This window comes from Pogoniulus pusillus, chromosome 7, assembly GCF_015220805.1.
Source record: "Pogoniulus pusillus isolate bPogPus1 chromosome 7, bPogPus1.pri, whole genome shotgun sequence".
In the NCBI taxonomy this organism is placed as follows: Eukaryota; Metazoa; Chordata; class Aves; order Piciformes; family Lybiidae; genus Pogoniulus; species Pogoniulus pusillus.
The window spans coordinates 18,253,662-18,262,651 of record NC_087270.1 but is presented as its reverse complement, the minus strand read 5'-3'; the positions used below and the strand labels follow the sequence as shown (position 1 = coordinate 18,262,651).

The 8,990-nt window shown below is 41.4% G+C and overlaps 1 long non-coding RNA gene across 1 annotated transcript in view; it reads right to left on the bottom strand.

Annotated features, from left to right (window-relative positions):
• Positions 1 to 406: 406 nt before the first annotated feature.
• LOC135176774 (uncharacterized) overlaps positions 407 to 8,990 on the bottom strand; it is a 28,875-nt gene continuing 20,291 nt past the window's right edge. Inside the window, exon 3 of the long non-coding RNA XR_010302820.1 lies at positions 407 to 693. This is a non-coding gene — a long non-coding RNA (uncharacterized LOC135176774). The remainder of the gene's footprint in view (positions 694 to 8,990) is intronic.

Sequence of the window (8,990 nt, the reverse complement as noted above, 5' to 3'; positions counted from 1 at the left end):
CAGCTTTGTGACCTGATTTGTTTATTGAAAGAAGAGTAGTTATCAAAGGAACAGTTGTCAGCACCATGGCTCTGCAAGATAGCTAGAGGTGCTCGCAATGTTGGTTTTAACATCAGGAGGACTTCATATTCAAAGTTGTTTAGTTGTAGAAAGTAAGGCCATTCATGCTTTCATCATTGTTTCTCCACTGATTTCCTCCAGACATCAGCAGTCATTGTGCCTTGGACAGTTAGGAATGAGTTAGGAGTGAATCAGAGAGCCTCCAATTTGTAGCTGCTTCTTATCTTGGCAGTTTTAACTGTGGAGGTATCTACCAGAACTCCCTTGCAGAAAGCTTAGCTACACAGATATTCTGGTTATACAGGACACAGTTAAATGGAAGATATTTTCTTCTTGAAGCTTTCCTTTTTTGCAGGTTTTTTTCACAAGGTCATTTCCACACCTGTAAATGCTGTCCTGTTCCAGACTGTTCATGGTCCAAAACATTACTATCAGCTGTGATATCTTTATATAGGGGATCCATGTCCCATCAAATGCTTGTATTCAGTGAAACTGAGGTTACCTTTTTAAGCATGAGCTCTCTTTGTAAGCAAAATTTCTTCCAGTATCATAGACTTGATTTATTATAAGAGAAAATTACTTCTGGTAATTTTTCAGAAAGATTGTTAGTTTCTTCCTCAGCTTTTCAGGAAGCTACAAACACACAAAGATGCACATAATAGGAATGAATGAGAACAAAGGCAATGTTTCTCCTCTGCCTAAAATATAGTATTTATGACAGGCATTATTTTTGAGATGTTTCATATTAAAAAGACAGAAAATTACTACTCAATAGTGTGATAGCAGATCTCTTTGGGATACTAAATAGTCTCCTCATTGTACTGGGATGTGTTTTTCTTCAGGCTTGTGTTTCAGGTCTTCTGAACGCAGTAGGACAGAAGCGTGGGGCTGAAGAAGAGTCCCGCCAGAAGCTGGATAATGCAGCAGGGAGGAAAACAGAGCTTTCAGCATAATGGTGCTAATAAGATTGTGTTTTTCCGTTTGGACATTAGAAGGAAGGGACTGAGTTTCTTTGCCTTGTTCAATGACAAGAAATTACATTTAGCATTGAACAATAATTTTTGAATGTTTTAAGGTACCAGTGGCTCCACCTTCAAAAGAAAAAAAAGTCATAGAATGTCAGGGGCTGGAAGAGACCGCAAAAGATCATCTGATCCAGTCCCCCTGCCAGAGCAGGATCACCTAGAGCAGATCACACTGGAACACATACAGACAGTTCTTGAATATCTCCAGAGAGGAAGTCATCAGCATCTAAAATATCACCAATTAAACCTTTTGGACACTGACACAGTCAGTTTTTATGTGTGTGAGAGTAGGAGCTTTGTCCTTCATCAGCATTCCCATCCCCTCATACCTGAATGGAGCAAGATTTGTTGCTGTTGAACTTTACTATGTGCTAGGGGCAGCAACCCAAGGTAGCCCTGGGGCTCATTTCTCACTTTTGAGGATCATTTTTCATTACCATCTCAAGAAGAGCAAAGCCCCACTGGCCCCAAACAGGTATAACAGAGTGCATTTCACCTCCTATCTTCCCTTCCTGTATTTATGCATTGCTAATGAGGCTAATATTTCCTGCTGAGCTCTCCAACCTGCTTGTGCTCCCCCCTCTCAGCTTACTATATCTCTGCAGAGGTGCAAATCGAGTTGACTTTTGCCTAAGTGTTCACATAAGCTGGAGGGGTTTGGCATTGCTTGCAAGAGTATCAATACAACTGCAGCTGAAACCACGATATTCAGTATTGTAAATGATATATTGAAAGACAAGCAGATTATGTAAAAACTGCTCATTGGAAGTCATAAAGGAAGGCTTCTTAATCAACTGTAACAAGTCCGTGCTCATTTGGAAGCACTCTGCTTTAATTAGTGCAAAATGCAAGGATTTTTCATCCTAGGATTTTTCAGTCTAAAGAAAGACTTCAATCCTTAAGACAAGATAAAGCGGTCCAACCCTTGCATCTTACTGTGTGACTTTAAGCTTAGCAGTTGACTGCCCTTCATTTTCAGTCCTCTAAGATGTTATTCCACACCCATTTTCCTAGTATCACACAACACTTGCGATTGGGTTATAATCCTGAAGGTAAATTCACCATGAATAAATTTAATTTGGAAATCCAAAGAGGCTCTCTAACATTATTAGCATCTTTTGGAAGTAGTCCTTAAATGTAAACAGTGAAGTTTAGAGACTCTTCAGTTTACAGGTTTTATGTTTTTATCATGGATTATATGACACAATGCTTGCAGTTGAAGGTTCTTTTCAGTTCTGTGTAAACATTTTCTGAATCTGCTTCTCTATTTCTCTTTAGGTCTTCCAGAAAAAGTAACTTGGCAAATAGCATTACCCTGTATACTCATTCTACAGACATACTTTCCTATTTTCCTTTTCCAGCACTTAAATAATTTCCTTTTTCTAAACATACCTGGAAAATTGTTGCATGATGTCACTGATCTTTCTAAAGTGCAGTATGCATTGAGATTCCATCTGAGTCTGTATATGCATTTGTTCAATACACATCCTGGTGCAGGGCAGTGCTTTCCATACTGTGACATCAGAGGAGTCTGTTGAAAGTGGTGTTCTGTGTAATCAGACTGCTTTTGTGTAGCATAGTGACTAAACAAAAATGTCATATCAGCAAACTGTCTGAATCTTCATGATATATCAGTTCTGCTGCTGCTTGTCACTTCTCTCCTCTGGTACCACTGCAAAAAGTCAGTGACATCAGGCAAACTCACCTGTGTCTCCTCCCCCACCCGAGGGAAGTGTACTAGCTCCCTGAGAGCCAGCCAAATGTGTTTTGTGTAACAGTGAATGTGTGTTGCTCACTTCACCTGGCAGTCAGCAGAAGGGCACAAGGCTGGCTGCTAGTGAAAAAAAGAGGGTGGTAAGGACAGTGCAGAGCACTTGCATGCCAGAGGGGCCCAAGTATATTAATGCCACCTACTGCTGAGCCATCTGCAGGTTATTACACATGATAGTGATTTGACAGGCAGTGAGTTATTAGAAAGGAGTCACACCATGTCCACTGCATGGACTTAAGTGCATGTTCTCCTGCTATGCTGTTATTTATCTCTTCACCTTTCTTTTAGCATTTGTTTTTAGTTCATATCCTGGCAGTGACACATGGCAGGGGTCCACAAATGCATAAGATAGCAGCTGACTGCACCCCAGAGGAACTGGTTTTTGGCAATAAATATGAAGAGCAGACAGCAAACCACTTTGGTAGTAGGTACAGAACAGGTTGGTCACTTGAATGCTTATGTGCATTCTGCAGGGTATGTTACTCAGCAAGAATGTGACATCTGTGCAAACACCCATGGCAGGGTCATTCCCTAGAGACCAATGAAGTGGGGATTACAGGAGGTCCTTTTAGAGGCATCCCTTTAACATTAACATCATATGGACAGCTAGTGGGTAACCTGCAGTGCACTGGGTTGGTGTAAGGGAACTGCACTTATCCAGCTCATTAACATGAATAGTTGCCACATCCTCTTTTTGAATAATTAAGCTATAGATGAATAATTCAGAGTGATTTGTCTATTGTCTGGTGTTAAGCAAAGGTTGGCTCACTGCAGCACCACAGAACAGTCTAATGTTCTTCCTCTACTCCAGGGCTAACATTTTTACTATAAGGTCACCAGTGGTTGGGGTGGGGCTTTTTTTTCCCCTTCCTCCTCTGTGTTAATACTCCCTTAACCCCATATCTTGAGGCATCAGTAACCGACCTGACCCATGACCTTGCAGCAGAGTAGGGAGCAGTCTCTGTCATCAGATCAATGAAGAAAAGTTCTTTCAACCATCAGCTGTATAACAAGGTGCATCAGAATAAAAAAAAGATAGTGTCTTACTAGCAGCCTTGATCACTCAGTGCAATAGGAAGGCTTTGGCATTCTCCTCAGACAGTGTAACAGGGTTTTATACCCTGGCCCTAAAGAGCTGACAGTGGATGGGCTTGAAGGAGCTGGAAAAAGGCCTTTGTGATTGGAGCTGGGAAGAGCTGAGATGCAAATCATAGAATCATGGAAATAACACAAAGGAAGGTTCTCATGGAAATAACACAAAGGAAGGTTCCCACTTCTCTCAAGTACAAATCTGCTATTAGAGGCACATATCAAATCTTCGTCTGCCACCACTGCCCCAGTGGGACATGCGTCACCTTCTCTTGTGGTACAAGACCTTTTCCTGCTTGCCAGCTTAACCCCCGGTTGAATAGAGGGTGTGAGACACTGTCTGAACTGAAAACTCGGCATGGCCCACTTAAGAATATATTCCAAATAAATAGTAAAAAGTACTGTTTGTGTGGTTCCCCTTTTGTCATCTTCCACTCCTCCTTCCCACTACCTGTTAGTACAGCCACCTCCCATTCCAGTTCACCCACCACAAGCCTTCCCCCCTGTTCTGCTGGCGCAGTAAAGGAAAGGGCTCTGCCTGTGAAGCAGTAAGTTTGCCCCAGCAGCACAAAACTATTTGCATCAGGAAACCCAGGTACTCTCTTGCTGCCTCACTTATCCAAGCACTGCCAGGAGCAGAGAAAACATGTACCAAGTCATCTGGCCTCAGCAGAGGCTGGAGACAAAATGCAGGAGATGCTACACAAGAAGTTTTGATCAAAAGAAATCAATCAAATTACTGATGCAATTTCACCAGTTTTACCAGCTCTGCTAAGGATGGATTTAGCCCAAGGAAGCAGTAGGAGTGCAGCCCTGAAACTCCATGATTGCTCATCTCCAGTTCTCTAACTCTGTACTATCACTCCTTCAACTAAAACCTTAATGAGTCCTTGCCAAGTTCTTGTAGTCATACCAAATTTCATAATTTAAACATGTTTTGAAGCTCCAGAGAAAAGACTGTACATCAGTGGGAACTAGCCATCTGGAAAGCTTTGGAGTCTGGTTTTTTTTTTTTTAATTCTTGTTTGTTTGCTTGCAATTCAGCTGTTGCAGTGATGTGAGTGTAATTTAGTTATTTAATTTTAAATTTTTTAGGTTACAGCACGAGTTTAATACATGACAGCCCAATTCATTCAGGGATAATTCACCACTACAAAAGGTAGATGATTCCCATATGATTAATAAGACTTGTGGTTATGCCAAGGTACAATCCATATCCTTACAACCATTACTTCATCCTAATGTTCTTTGCACAATGGTTTCTTGTATCATCCTTTTTCTCCTGCCTTCTGGTTTGTAAGCAAGGAGTAGAGTCTCAAATTTAGGGTACAAAGGAAGATACAGAAGCAGCCTTCCAGCCATGAGCTATTAAAAATATTACTGGTCAAATCATCAAGAAAAAGAAGAGATGACACAAAATTCCTAACATCCCGTGGAATATGCCATAAACCCAGCCCAGGTGCTACATTATGGATTACAATATGTGCCACCTCTACGTGTATACAAAATCAAAACTGCTTTAAATAAGTGATTAGACTAAAAAGGTGTGAACATGAAAGGAATAAAAAATCTGACAGGAGTTTAGATACTACATTACTCATTTCTTGATACAAGTCATGGATGTTGCCTAATTCTATTTACAGAAAAAGAAATCAGAGTGAAAAATAGATTTGTAGACTGTGCTTTGATCTCAAAAAATACTTTGTGTTTTTTCATAGTCCTATCCCCTTCTCACACTCCCATTTGCACTGTGCAGGGAATCTGCACAGTGAGTCCTGCCACCATTGGAAACGGTGGACAAAGTCCTAAGCAGCAGATCAGAAGCAGCACCTGTGGGGTGGATTGCTTCTCAGTGCTGCTGTTTGTTAGATAAAATCACAAGAATATCCATATCATATTGATGTCTGAGAAGCAGCATTTTTAGAAGTAAAACACAACTTTGATATTTCTTATGAGATGTGTCTTAATATTACCTTAACTAGAATGGCATGGTATTTTTCATACTGATAATACTTGTTATGTCTAGTACCTCAAATATGATCCTTATCACCATTAATTGAAGTGGTTAAGTTGAAGAACTTATGCTCTATATGCTATCCAGCTGTTGCCAACACTATGTGCCTTCTGCTCATAGGTGCAAGAGAAGGCTCTGTCTGCTGCAGGTCCTTGCACTCAGTACTCATGGGGACAAATGGATATCCTCCACCTTTGTACCCAATGAGGTTTTCCAGAAAATGAGAGAAAGTGGAGAAAAAGATAATTAAAAGACCTCTTCCTTATAGCAACTAGATAACCTAACAAGTTAACCTAATAATTAGTGGTGGGAAAAGTCAGTAAGTGGTTCTTAGTTTCCAGTCCGATTGCCTTTCTGTTCAACCTCTGGAAAATTTGAATACTAATGTTCTCCATAACTAGAATGGTCTGTTGTCCTAATTATTTGCCATATTTTCTGTCTGGTGTTTGTTTTCCTATTTGCTTATTTGAGTGGTCTATTTGAGGCATCTAAATGAGAAAATAAAGTCAGAACCCAAATTGAAGTGGAGAAGGAGAGAGGCTAACAAGTGAGCTATGACAGCTAAGACAACTGTTATGGAAAGATTAACAGTGCAAGCAGAAGACTGGAAGGGCACAGAAGAAACAGTAATGATGAGAATGAAAGAGAAGATGCAGAAAAAGATAAAAGGTGGCAAAAGTGTAACACAAAGCAAAAGCTACACGATCTGCTATACAAAAAAGAAAGTCATTGGACTTCCTGAGCAAAATGAAAAGGAAGGGAAAAGAATACAGAATTGTATTCCAAAAATGATTAAGAGACCATAAAATGTCAAATATAGAACAAATTGAGTATTCCTTTAAATGGCAGGATATTTGACCTTGGAAGAGGCAGCAGTAGTTTTCAGGCTTGTTTTTTTCCCCAACCGTATCTCATTCAAAACCTGTAGGTGTTGAGTAAATTTTTAATTGAGAGCATAAATGATTTACATGTTCATAGCAGTGCATTCCTCCTTCCTCTACCAACAGTGATTTTTTTTTCAGCAAGTATCAAATCTTGAATTCCAGTGTCATTGTTGTAAGTAAAGGCTAGTCCTCTATGTTTTCTCTACTTTCTGTTAGCACATTGTTTTGTGCCTGCTGTCAAGCAAAGCTCCAATTGAGAAATTTCTCTTTGAAAATGTATTTTAGTGGAACATGGCAACCTAATCAAAATAGCTGTTTATAGCCTTAGGAGGCAAAAAACAACTGTTAACATTTGGATAATTCTACAATTAACATTTGTATGATCTTACATCTTAATGTGAATGTATTTGAATGCTTTTGGGTGCTGCATAATAAAGAGCTGGTTACTAAACTTAGCAGCACTTCATGTAGATTAGACATTATAATTGATGCTTACAGAATAGGACCCAGAGAAATTAATTTTATGTTGCTCCAATTTCACCGGTTTAAATTAAAGATTTACACAAAGGGCCTTTATACCATGAAAAAAAAAATGCATGCATTCATGGGTGATTGCAGTTGTGTTTATTTTCTTTAGAAGTGAGTGGATGTGGTGGTGTTCCTGCCCAGGATGAGCTCTCAGGGCCTTCTGCTGCAGTCTCACGGCATCAGAGCTCACCCTCCTCCAGCATCCCTAGACTCAGGCACATTCCTGTTTTCATAGTCATAGAATCAACCAGGTTGGAAGAGACCTCCAAGATCATCCACTCCAACCTAGCACCCAGCCCTAGCCAGTCAACTAGACCATGGCACTAAGTGCCTCATCCAGGCTTATCTTGAACACCTGCAGGGACAGTGACTCCACCACCTCCCTGGGCAGCCCATTCCAATGGGAAATCACTCTCTCTGTGAAGAGCTTCCTTCTAATATCCAGCCTAGACCTCCCCCGGCACAACTTGAGACTGTGTCCCCTTGTTCTGTTGCTGGTTGCCTGGGAGAAGAGACCAACCCCACCTGGTTACAGCCTCCCTTCAGGTAGTTGTAGACAGCAATGAGGTCACCCCTGTGCCTCCTCCAGGCTAAACAACCCCAGCTCCCTCAGCCTCTCCTCATAGGGTTTGTGTTCCAGGCCTTTCACCAGCTTTGTTGCCATTCTCTGGATATGTTCCAGCACCTCAACATCTCTCTTGAATTGAGGAGCCCAGAACTGGACACAGTACTAAAGGTGTGGCCTGACCAGTGCTGAGTACAGGGGAAGAATAACCTCCCTCATCCTACTGGCCACACTGTTCCTGATGCAGCCCAGGATGCCACTGGCTCTCTTGGCTACCTGGGCATACTACTGGCTCATGTTCAGCCTGCTATCTACCAGCACCCCCAGCTCCCTCTCTGCCTGGCTGCTCTCCAGCCACTCTGTCCCCAGCCTGTAGTGCTGCTTGGAGTTGTGTAAAATCTCATCCCTGCCCTCTGCTTCTCTTGTACACAGATGGTGTTACAGCCTTGAACTCCTTCCCTGTCCCAAACAGAATAACACTGTTCACATTGTTTTAGTTTTATCATTGTTTCTGTAGCCATCATTTTCCAGCATTAAGGCCTTACACATACTATAAGTTTTCATCTCACAATTCAGGAATGATAGCAGGAGGAGTGTTCAGCCAGACCAGCCTGGGGAGTAGCCCACACAGCAGTCCCAAATCCTCATGTCCCAGTAGGCATTCTGCCTCCTTTCTGTCCCCATGCCTGCTTTTCATGCTACAGTCAGCTCTTCCAGGGAGTCCAAATCTGTGCTAATATCTCCTGCTGTTAGTCCAGGCTTTATCAGTTTTCTGGTCAAAGATCTGGCTCCACGCACTAACTTTGGAAGAATGGAAATGCTCTCCTTCCTTTCTCTGGATCTTGTTCATGTACTAAAAGCCTTTAATGATCAGCCTGGTTAGATCTACTGGCACCATACTGTGCCTTCAGCAGAAGAAAAGCTGCCAGGGACATAACAGAGACAATTCATACTAGTTGGACTGGAACTTGTATATTGGGGCAGATAACTCAAATCATGTCAATATTACATTATACATAGAGACAGTTTACTATACAGATGCCAGACCTGAGGC